This window comes from Patella vulgata, chromosome 6, assembly GCF_932274485.2.
Source record: "Patella vulgata chromosome 6, xgPatVulg1.2, whole genome shotgun sequence".
NCBI classification, from domain to species: domain Eukaryota; kingdom Metazoa; phylum Mollusca; class Gastropoda; family Patellidae; genus Patella; species Patella vulgata.
The window spans coordinates 52,703,922-52,715,322 of NC_065884.2; the positions used below are offsets into that span (position 1 = coordinate 52,703,922).

At 37.4% G+C, this 11,401-nt stretch overlaps 1 protein-coding gene across 2 annotated transcripts in view; it reads right to left on the bottom strand.

Annotated features, from left to right (window-relative positions):
* Positions 1 to 10,940, bottom strand: part of LOC126824580 (G-protein coupled receptor 161) — a 55,238-nt gene extending 44,298 nt beyond the window's left edge. Inside the window, exon 1 of one of the 2 annotated variants that reach the window (XM_050553831.2) lies at positions 10,829 to 10,940. The gene's annotated coding sequence lies outside the window, so the exon portion shown is untranslated. Of the gene's footprint in view, positions 1 to 6,789; positions 6,909 to 10,828 lie in introns of those variants that run through there. The other variant, XM_050553830.2, reaches the window with a different exon arrangement.
* Between the last annotated feature and the right edge of the window lie 461 nt (positions 10,941 to 11,401).

The following is an 11,401-nucleotide window of genomic DNA, read 5'->3' on the forward strand; positions in this document are numbered from 1 at the left end:
CAGGAAGACGTGACCTTTCTACATAATTAAATGTAAATGTAATCATCAAAGACCTTAAAGAATGAAGAAATACTATGCCTTTAAATGTCTGTTAGTGTTAATAATTAATGTCAAAATACCGTATGCTTGATTAATGGAACAAAAAGAACTCCCATTTGGAGGCAATTTAGAAAATCTGGGATATATTAGATTAGCTATTCCAACAGATCCTTCGTGATAAATGCTAAGCAACAAGTGCTAGTAAACCAATTGAATAGAAGAATACACCATAGGAACATATCAGTCTTGTTTATTATTGATTTTTAGAACCATTGGTCCACTCGACACAAACTAGGCCATTTCGGGACCATAGTTTAAAGCTACACCGCATGAAAGCGGGGGAGAGAAAATGGAGTTTCACGTCCACTCATTACATTTGGTCATTTCGGAACTAACATAATGCTACAATCTTATTTCAATAAATCGCTTATACGTCGAGGTCTTTAGCAGTGGGGGGAATTCGGGTACCCGGAGAAACCCAAGAGATTACAGGAGATTTTACTCTTTGTCACTTTTAAGTATGGGGTCGAAACCACGCCACTGGACTGCATAACAGACCTTATGATCTAAAGCGCACATGCAAGACCCTTCGCACGCCATCCCACCCCCATTACTAGAGGTACGGGAAGTATTACAAAATGATAGTAATATCGAAAGGAAAATGCAAAGAATACGCGACAAGAAAACAAATGATTGACCTTGTATTCGTATATATCATTATATTTAATTGGCAATTTTCTAGTCTTGGTGGTATGTTATTACGTATATATGCTGTCAGGAATTATGTAAATGTAAACAAATTATACTGAAGGTGATGAGGTTATTTTCAAGAACATAAAGATAACATTATGTTTATACAAGACAGAACACTACTAATTGGTTGACTAGCTTTCATGTGTATGTAACAACACATGTGAAATAATATAAAAGGTCAAATTCATGGCTAATATTCATATTTTTCAGGCGGAGAGGCAAAAGGGATATGACCTCTTATAAAATGTTACAGGCCGAGACAGGGGCGGATTGGTCAGAGGGACCAGCTGGGCCCCCATTGGTGAAAATATATAGATAAATAAATGTCATCTTCGCATCCACTAAAGAATATAATGACCTTAATCCGCTGATCTATTATGTTAGGCGCGTGAAAGGCATATTCCTGAAGCAATGGCCCGAAAATCCCTTTCTAGCCATTGCTGGATTGGCTTCTGATACTTGAGCTTTTGAGGCAGCGTGTCTATTTTTCCCGTTCAGTCAAATTAATCAGAACATGACATTCCTTCGTTTAATCTGGGGACTTCCCTAAAACTTTGGACAGCGATTTAAGCTATTAAAAACGGTGAAAGTATTGTTCGTCTCCATACAGTATTGTTTACATTGTATTCGTGTTGATAGCCTGGTTAATTGGGCATAATGTAAACATATTTGGTCCAATTTGGGGCTCTGTTTAAAGCATAATGATATTGTTACCCAGTTAGCTATTGGTTATTAATCGGACTACTGACCAGTCATAATTTGGAATATAAATTTGCTTCCTTTACAGCAGTGTTAAGTGGTATTAGCTCTAATCAAGTGAAACACTGCGAGTATGCGTAAAAGGTTAATCAAGCTAGATTGGCTTTTCATAGAGGGGGTTGGGTGATCCAGTAATTTAACGCGTGCACACGAAAGAGAGAGAGAGAGAAATGATGTATCCCGTCCAACCGCGTGCGTTTTCTCCGGGTCCTTCGGTTTCCCCCAACTGCTAAATACCCCTATGTGCAAGCGAATTATTAAAATCAAATTGAATCATACGTTAGTCCCGAAAAGACCTAATTTGTGTCAAGTGGACTTAAACCCCATTCCTCTCTCTCCATTCTCGAAGCGTTATCTATTAATGATAGATCAGGTTCCGCATTATTCACCGCGATGAGGTCCCAAAGAAACCAGTTGCTCTGAGCGCTTAGCCCACCCCTTCGCCGATAATATAATGGCAAGAAAATTACCGAATTAAACAAGTCCCTCTCCTAGAATGGACAACAGCTAGAAACAAATAGATGCACTTTCCTGTGCTGTAACTCTTGGTTGAAGGTTACAGGTTACTAGAAAAACACAAGAAAGTCACACACACACTTTTTTGTAAGACTTATCTGATCGACACCCAAGGGTACGCGTTCCATCAGCGGTCTAAAATTAATTCTCTAACCATTAGACAATGACAGGGGGATCTGTCAGATTGTGGCGAACGTTAAGTCTCGTGGGTCTTTTGTGCCATGCAATTACCAGGAAATGATATGAGACAGAATTTTATCAATGGTCATTCACCAATTAACATACTGTTGTGTAGGTCAGTCAAAGTTAAGACATAATACTATGGATTTGAATAAATAGTGGTCGGAGTGGGGAAGGTACTCAAACAAAACTGTAACTAGCTTGTGTCATAGGAGAACAGTAGGTCGGTAAAACCTATTTCATTTCATTTTGTATCTAGTCTGTGAGAAATATAATCTTCGTGTTAATGAATAATATATGAAACGAACTATGTAATTTAACCCGGGATATTAAAATGACACTGGAAATCTCCACTTTGCAGAGGTACGATAACAGTGAGCATAAACAAAATATTAAGAGCTTTTTAGCAACCGTTTTTAAAATACAAATTCGAATGCGCAATTGTCCCAGGAACAAGCACGCCACGTTTCGGAAATTGGCGGAGCCTTAGAGAGAGAGAGTGGGAGAAATGGGGTTTAACGTCCACACGACACAAACTATGTCATTTCGGGATTAACACATGATTCATTTTTATTTCAATAATTCGCTTGCGCGTAGGGGTCTTTGGCAGTGGGAGGAAACCGGAGGACCCGGAGAAAACCCACGAGGTTGGACATGCGACTCTACTCCTTGTCACGTACAACCGGGGAATCTAAACCACGCCAGTTGACTCAATAGAAGAACAACACCTAGACGAGAAGCGGTTGGGGACATGTTTCAAATATTAATGTTAGTCTTTTTTAACAGGTTTGTGCCCCGTCGTCTCGCAAGAATAAAGAATCAAAATTAGTGGTGTCGAGCTTTAACTTTTGATGGTATGACAATATGACTGGCCAGTTGGGACTACGTATTATATATGTAGACACAACAGCTACCTACATGGTAATATGTTACTTATTCGAGCCTACGCACGCTGTCTTCCTTGACAAAGGGGTGGGGGGGGGCGCTTATCTCCGACCAGACGATACTTACGAAATGTCACTAGATTAATGCGGTTATAGCTAAAAATATATATTGTGTTGAGATTCCACTATTTAAGTGTCTAAAAATGTATATATAATTTCTGAAATAACCATGTCATATTGTTCAAAAACCAGAAACTTTAAGGGCCCTGTAATCCTACTTTGCTATTTTAAATGTTCAAGACTATCGACAATCACAGTACAGTACCATATGCATATAATGTAATGACTTTTCTACATATACATTGCGTTAATAGAGACATTCTGTAACGTCAAATGGACATCATTTCATGAACTGGGTTAATATATAAACGAACATGTGTGAATGTATCTCACAAAAATAGTCGGGAAAACCTTAGGGTTTTTCCAAGTCATTTCCTCACTTATCACGTGGCGCCCTTCGAGCATTGCAGCCCTAACCATATAAATATATAATATGTTAGTCTCGTGTTATATGTTATGACCCAAGTATTGTGTTGACAAAACTTTATACCGCGCTACATTCCAATCTATAAAAATAAAGAATAAGCATACCCTGCTCCTTGCACACGATCCATAACTTCCTAGAGCTAAATAAAGCGAGAACTTGCTCGCAGGCAACCATGGCGACAATGGCAACTAACTATATGAATAATGTAATTAAAGGAACAATATTTCATTTTATCCATAGCACAGTGACCCAACAATGAAAACCAAATTGATAGGTAAACCATCTATAGCACAGTGACCCAACAATGAACACCAAGACAATCCCTGTATGTATATATATATATATTACTATAAGAGTACAATACGATCTTTGTAAGTAAAGTACTGCTTGGTATCCAGGGCAAATATTACAATATATGACTTATTTCATGCTGAGTAATAAAATTATTTCAAGAAATATTGAATCAGATAAGACAGGAGTGAACTTCTAATTACTGTATGTAAGAGAATAATTGGGTCAAATGAGAATATATTACTACTTATCAATTAGATCTGTCTACTAGAAAAATAGAGATGAACAATATATATAATATGTCAAAGCTTTTATTTTTCAGGCACAATTTGTTTTCATTCACTCAGTGAGTCCTTTGTTATCAATATCAGATTGAACTTTATCGTTTCACTGAGTTCAAATTCTAATCAAGGCACACAGCTTGGATCAGTGATGAATTCATTGAAGAGTCACGTAATCCGCATATTCCTGAAGGATATCAAGTATAGGGAAATGCAAAGTAAAGAAATGGGGTTTAACGTTCCACTGTACGTCCTGCATAGACTGGGCTAATGAAAACAATGTGCAATCAAATAAATTTTTGCCCAGACAGCGGCACTACGGCTTAACCTTATATCGAATTACATCCTGTCCGGGGTTCCTTTACGTGCACGTCAATGTGTACAGAGAACCTCGGTGTTTGGTCCAATCCGAACAACTATACGCTGTCCCTTACTAGGCTCTCCGTCCTACATCACTGACAAGGGAAACCACGCCGGAAAATCCAAATTAACTTTCTCTGTCAACACCGGGATCGAACACTTCATACTAATTGAGCTAGGGAATAATCAGCTATGAACCCTTTTAGTATTGGGGAGGGTGGATACCCTGTAGAGCTCGTTTCCATGGGAGACACAAGAACGCGTAGTTATCCCAAACCTACTTTCAAATGGTAGGGTGACCCATGTACTCACAGAAATACAGTCCACCGCTGATAGTTCGAGACTACCACTGAAGCGTGCACATTCGCCGTGTCGAGACCAACTTTCTGACAGTATGATACTATAAATAGCCATGGCACGTGCAATTATCTACAAATCTATCAACTATTACAGTCGTAAAAAATTTATTGTTGACGATTTTGAATAGCAGTAAAATTAAGCTTCTTGGTTATTACAGCAGATTTAGAAATTACGTTCGTTTCATTTTTTAAATCGCTTTATCATTAACTGTACCGTTAAGAGCGGCATCTTTTGGTTTAGTCACTCGGGTCAGACAGGAACATGATACTAGCAGTAGTTTCATTTTACTTTTACAAGCTTCTTAAAACGATTGTTGAACTACCTAACGTGCTTATTTCTAAATTCAATTTCTTGTTCTAGCTTTCTGTTATGTTTCGTAAAAAAGTAGTCTTGATTATCCCGATCTGTCAATCAGACGTAGAATGGTCGATATACTGGTTAAGCGAGACTAATTTCAAAACAAGGGCACGTAACCTATCTTTTACTCAAAAGTGTCTGGATGTTATGGACGACTCTTGGAACCAGTTTTCGGTCTATTATTTATACATGATTAATGGTCATAGCTTATTAAGTACAACATGAACATTTATTTAGTGACTATAATTGTGTGAAACTGATTTGAGGCTTGGCATATATATAAAATTGTGGCGTAATTGTTGAGATATATGGAGATATTTATTTATGGTGGGTCACCCTACAAATGGATACTTCTAATCATAGTCGACAAAGCGTGGTCTCCTTAAATATTACAATGAATAAGTGTCACTCATATTAAGCACTCACAATAGCCGCATGCGGATAAGCGTTAAGTATGGACCACAAATAGTTTCAAATGGAAAAGTCACACCATTATAGTCTTAAGTGGATAAGTAATACACATTATTACGCAACAATATTAGTTTCAATTTCAAATCGATAATTTCGGTAGTCTCGGTAGCGCAGAGAATGGCGCTGGCTCACTAATCAGGAGGTCATGGGTTTAACCCACGGTTTTGTCAAGTGGAGGACCTGGCAACCAAAATCTTCTAGTCGATTGGATGGTATGGAAACCCAATATTCCGGGTATAAAATTAGCAGCAAGTAGAATAATATGACAATGAATGAAACAGGAGTAGGCCGTAGCGCAGTTGTCAAGGTAAGATTTCCCTCACAATACCATGCCGTCGTCATTAGCCCAGAGGAGGCACGGTGGGTAAGTGGGAAAGACGTTGGCTCGAAGTTCCGTGTTCGATCACTGCATTGGCGGAGAAAGTTCATCTGGATTTTCCAGCGTGGTTCCCCCTTGTCTGTGGTGCAGGACAGAGGGCCTGACAATGGTTAACGTAAAGTCATTCGGATGGGACGAAAAACCGAGGTCCCCTATACACATTGGCCTTTACGTAAAAGATCCCCTGACAGTTGGAATTCGATATAAGAGTAGGCCTTAGCGCCGCTGTTCGGCCACAATTTCCCTCATAGCACACTGTATGGCTTACGCCCGTCTTCATTAGCCCAGTCGGAGCAAAACAGTAGGACGTTAAACCCGATATCACTCCATTTCATTAGCCCGGTTAGTGCAACAAAGTGACAAGCTAAACTCCCATTTCATTTCATTTCCAATTATAGTATCTTCAAATCGACATGTTTTAAACATACCATAGTTACAGGTTTGTAAGTACCATACGAGTAGTAACATGGTAGGAGTATGATGGATCAAAAAACTGCAAAACTAGAAATCGGTGGGCTGTGAAGCTAATGCTTACACCCGCAAATCGCTTATTCCCTCTTTTCACTTGATGCACATGTGCTATGATAGCAGAAATGAATAAAAAAAACTTACTATTGTTGACTTGATTCTTATATCAACGTCTTCTCTAGTGAAATCTAAAATACGACAATGTGTCCTTTTAGGTGTTTAGATCCGCATCACATTCCGTGCCTATATGTTACTGGTTCACGCTACTTGTGTGCATTATCATCCCGGATTTTTATTTATATTATTTCCTGCTCACTGTGTATTGTTATTACATAGTATAAATTTATATATAGCTTACCGAATCTCAAATATTTATAACAATAAATATATGTCTCATATGATCACGTAGAATTATAATAATGAAAATATCTAAATAAAAACACCCATCACCATTGTTATCAATAACATTGATCCTAATCTAAACACAAATCATGTACATATATTTTTTTCTAATAAGCTTTTCATAAAGACAGGCTACGTCTAGAGTCCTGTTAAAATTTGTTTTCGTATTCGATCTTTTGATAAAGAATCGCTATCAATGAATGGTGGTCCCTTTTTCTTTTCATAACAGAAAAATTATGGTTTCGGGTTTGACAGGATATGGACTATTTTTGTAGAAATGACTAATGCATTGATAACTTTTTTTTTAAAATGTGGTCAAAAATCAAAACACGTTGGTATTCACCGTATGACGGAAATAATTTGGTATAGCACTTTAAAAAAAATGTGTAAAACTTAGTTGATCGTTACAAGATAATTTCTGAGTATAGTCGCAGGGGAAATTCCCGATATTCACATAGGATATAAAAACAAACCAGTCATCTTTAAATGTGAATGACCTCTTTAATTAATTGGGTCAAAATATGTCGGAACACGCCAAGAAAACGCTAACATGTGTATTATATCTGCTGGCTTAAATTTTCGGGTGTTGAACACAATACCAAGCATATTTAAACATTGGCTCAATCCGAGAACCTAAATTATTTACCGATACTCACTCAGCAAACCTGACCAAGACATCAAATTTAATTTTATCGACACGTACAAAGATGCAAGCCTATCCTTTTAATGTAGATATATGCTGGTATTTTTGTTGTTGATAATTCTGTGAAGTTTTTCTCGAATTGGCTTCCTTCAAATTTCAATAATTGTAACATAGGTCTCCCATCCTCAATTTGAATTATTAATGAAATAAGATAAGGATGGACTAGTAGCCATGGTAAATAATAGCTATAGCTACAATGTATGTATTATTAATATAGGTAATTTGATTTACATGTGGTAATATAATAAGCATCTGTATCAGAGGTAAAACCTTTACATGCCCACACATGAAGATATTTATACGGGCTATTTAAGTTTTTAAATTGACATTCAAGAAAAAAAGACTAGCTGTACAGTTTAGCACGGTGTCTGACATATTTTAGAAAAATAACGGACCTTGACTCTGACATTTTTGTAAGGAAAATGGCCGATTGAGTGAAATGGAATACAATACCCTGTGAACATGATACGTAAACGAGAAAAAATATAACTAAAAAACAAATACCGAACTATTTCAATATGACAGCATTACAAATCGTTTAGTAAAGAATAACACATCATTATAACAATAATATTAAGAACACTCTCTCTAGATTACAACAATGATAAACAGGAACACTATTGGTTACATTGTTAAAATATTAAGCATCAGGATAAATCAAAATCTATATTGCTTTATATACAAGTGGTTGCCATGCAAGATACGTCCACATTTCGAAAGAGATGGACAGAAAACAAGCTAAAATAAAAAGCGATGTTTCGTACAATCAGGGAACATAATCCAGGAAGTGATGGTCCGATATGCGCGAATATCAAAAGGAATCAAAATCTCTGGGATGTAAACATATATATGTTAAGTTCTATACCAACAAAATCGGATCAAAATTGTGACCTCCTAGAGGGTTCATAACCTTGATATTACATACTTTAACATTATTTGCGTATACAGAGCGGCAATTTTATCCGGCATCTTCGGTCCGATTTTCACGAAATTCGAACTCAATCATCAATTTAAACGGTTTTTAAATCAGATAAAAATTGTGACTTCTAGGGGGACAATTAGCTAAAAATGTGATTTTTTGTACAATCAGGGGTCATAATTCAGGAAGTCGCGGCCCGATATGCACGAATATCGAACGAAACCGACTGCGATCTTTGGTTATAAACATACATTTAAATCTGATAAAATTTGTGACCTCTAGTGTCCACGAGCTAAAAACGAGATTTTTCATATAATCAGGGACCATAATTCACAAAGTTTCGATCCGAGATCTTTGGGGGATAAACCTTTACTTGAAGTTTCGTCAAAATCGGATAAGAATTGTGACCTGTAGAGTGCTCACAAACAAATTGTGCACGGACGTCCGGACCGACAGGGGCGACGACAACATACGTCCACATGAAAATGTGTGCGTATAAAAGAAGTGCCATGAAAAAGGTTAAACTAAATGGATAAGTTACCTATTCTGGTTTTGATCGAATTAATACCTGACACGCGAGTCGCCCATGCAAATATTCATGGATCCAGTGTCCCATAAATACCACCCACTTCGCCACAACGATTTTTTGGAACGGAATAGAAGATTTTAATTTTCTCATTCAACTTGAAGGAAAACTCTCGATCACTCATCTTGTATAATGCTAAATAAATCCCATTGTAAATCTAGTAAACACCTTCAGGAAGCAGTGCAAGAAGTTTATCGGATGTGTATATACATAAACCGGGGTCAGATTGGACTATGGCATGGTTTTAACAGTGTAAACATCAAATATAAATGATCGAGTGCATATGTGGGTATATATATATATATATGTCATATAAAGTAAATATTATGTAATGAAATAAAATGCTAACACGTCAATGTTAGACCAATAGATGAAGTGTTGAGTGAACGGCACTGAACTTTTTGAAAAGAACTCTGACATGCAACTTGAAACCAAGCGTTATATCAACTGAATGAAGTTGAGAGAAATGGGGTTTATGTCCAACCTTTCTGCATCCACTGGTCTAATGAAGAAACGGGCTTACACCATACCATGCATTATACAATATGTGGGAACTTTAGTCCAAACAGTGGTGTTTCCGCTTAACCTTCATCAAATTCAAACTCTTTCACGAGTGGGCTTCGGTATTTTGTCTTATTCCAGTTTTTGCACCCCCTCGCAAATGGCAAAAAATCGTAATGCTTAACCAGTGTTCCGCCCCCCCCCCACACACATAAATATTGTTTTTTTGGGGCCCGGACGACCATGCCCCTGTCTCATCCAACTAGACGCCTTTTCTTACAAGATTACCAGTCCTGTCGAGTGGACGTTAAACCCCATTCCTCTGTCTCTCTGAATGAAGCAGAGATTGGAGTACATTTCAGTGGTACTACAATGATCTCAAAAGACTTTTCCCGTATTTTAGAGATTAATGAACATTTATAATTGGCAGAAAGAATTTGGTGATTTCTTATTTTCATAAGGGAGCCGAGGTGGCTCATTGAGTCAGACGTTGACTCGCTAACCGGGAAGTACAAGAATGTTCACCGGGATTTTCAGGTGTGCCCCCCCCCCCTTATCAGTGGTGCAAGACACTAATTAAAGTTGTCATTTGTTACAAAAGGTTAAATAAAGGAATTCAGAGAAATACTGTATTTGGTGGAAACAGACCATTAGTGTTATGCTGTAAATATATAGTACGTGTTCAAGCAACTGTGAAGACTGTGACTTATATTCCGATCCCATCCCCTAATTGAATTATATAAATATATGTAAAACTGGTTAAATATTACCAGCTATATGATGAAACTTTATCGTGATTTGTTAGTGATTACGTGCTAGAAAAGTCGATTCATCTCACTAGAGGAGATTCTCACGGCTTCTGACATGCCTGTTGTACACCCTACACAGCATGTCAGTATGTTGTTCTCAGACTGATCGAATTACCCAGATATAGACTAACCTCATCTTCAATAAACTTGACGCCATTAGTTAAACGCGGAAATACACAACTGTATTCTTTTTTAGAAAGGCACAGAATTCATCGGCTTTTTTCAAATATAGTTTGTATACAGTAAATAAAATGCACACTCACCTCTCATGTGGAGCAACATTTTTTATACGATGATCTCAGAATGAATCAGTATTTTGAGCGCTCCCTTTTCCGTTACACTCATTCTCTAATGAGTAGTCGGGAAACAAATGCACCGGAGGGGGACGAGTGAAGGTCTAGTCTAAAAATAGTAACTGTACACAATAGCTGCAGCCAAACTCGTCTGCTTGTTACTATAAACGCTCTGCCGTATTACTATAAATAGATACTAGCAGACAAGCGTGACACAGATTTGTACACGTTGTAAAATTGCTGTACATATAGAAAATCTCATCCAATCAGACTGCCATAATAAAAACAGCCGGGCAATATCTGATTTCATCTCGACCCTAGTCACACTCTACCAGTCATATTTGATTGATTTTCAGCGGACAAAAAACCATTGATCATTGATTTGTGTCTTCCACATTCCAGAAAAGCAATTAGTTCAATAGACCGGTCCTAGAGAACCGACATTTGTTCGACAGAACATGTCATGTACAGAACATGTCGCTTAACATGGACGTACTACATGTTTAGTTATTATGAATCATATTACAATAATAAATTACCTAT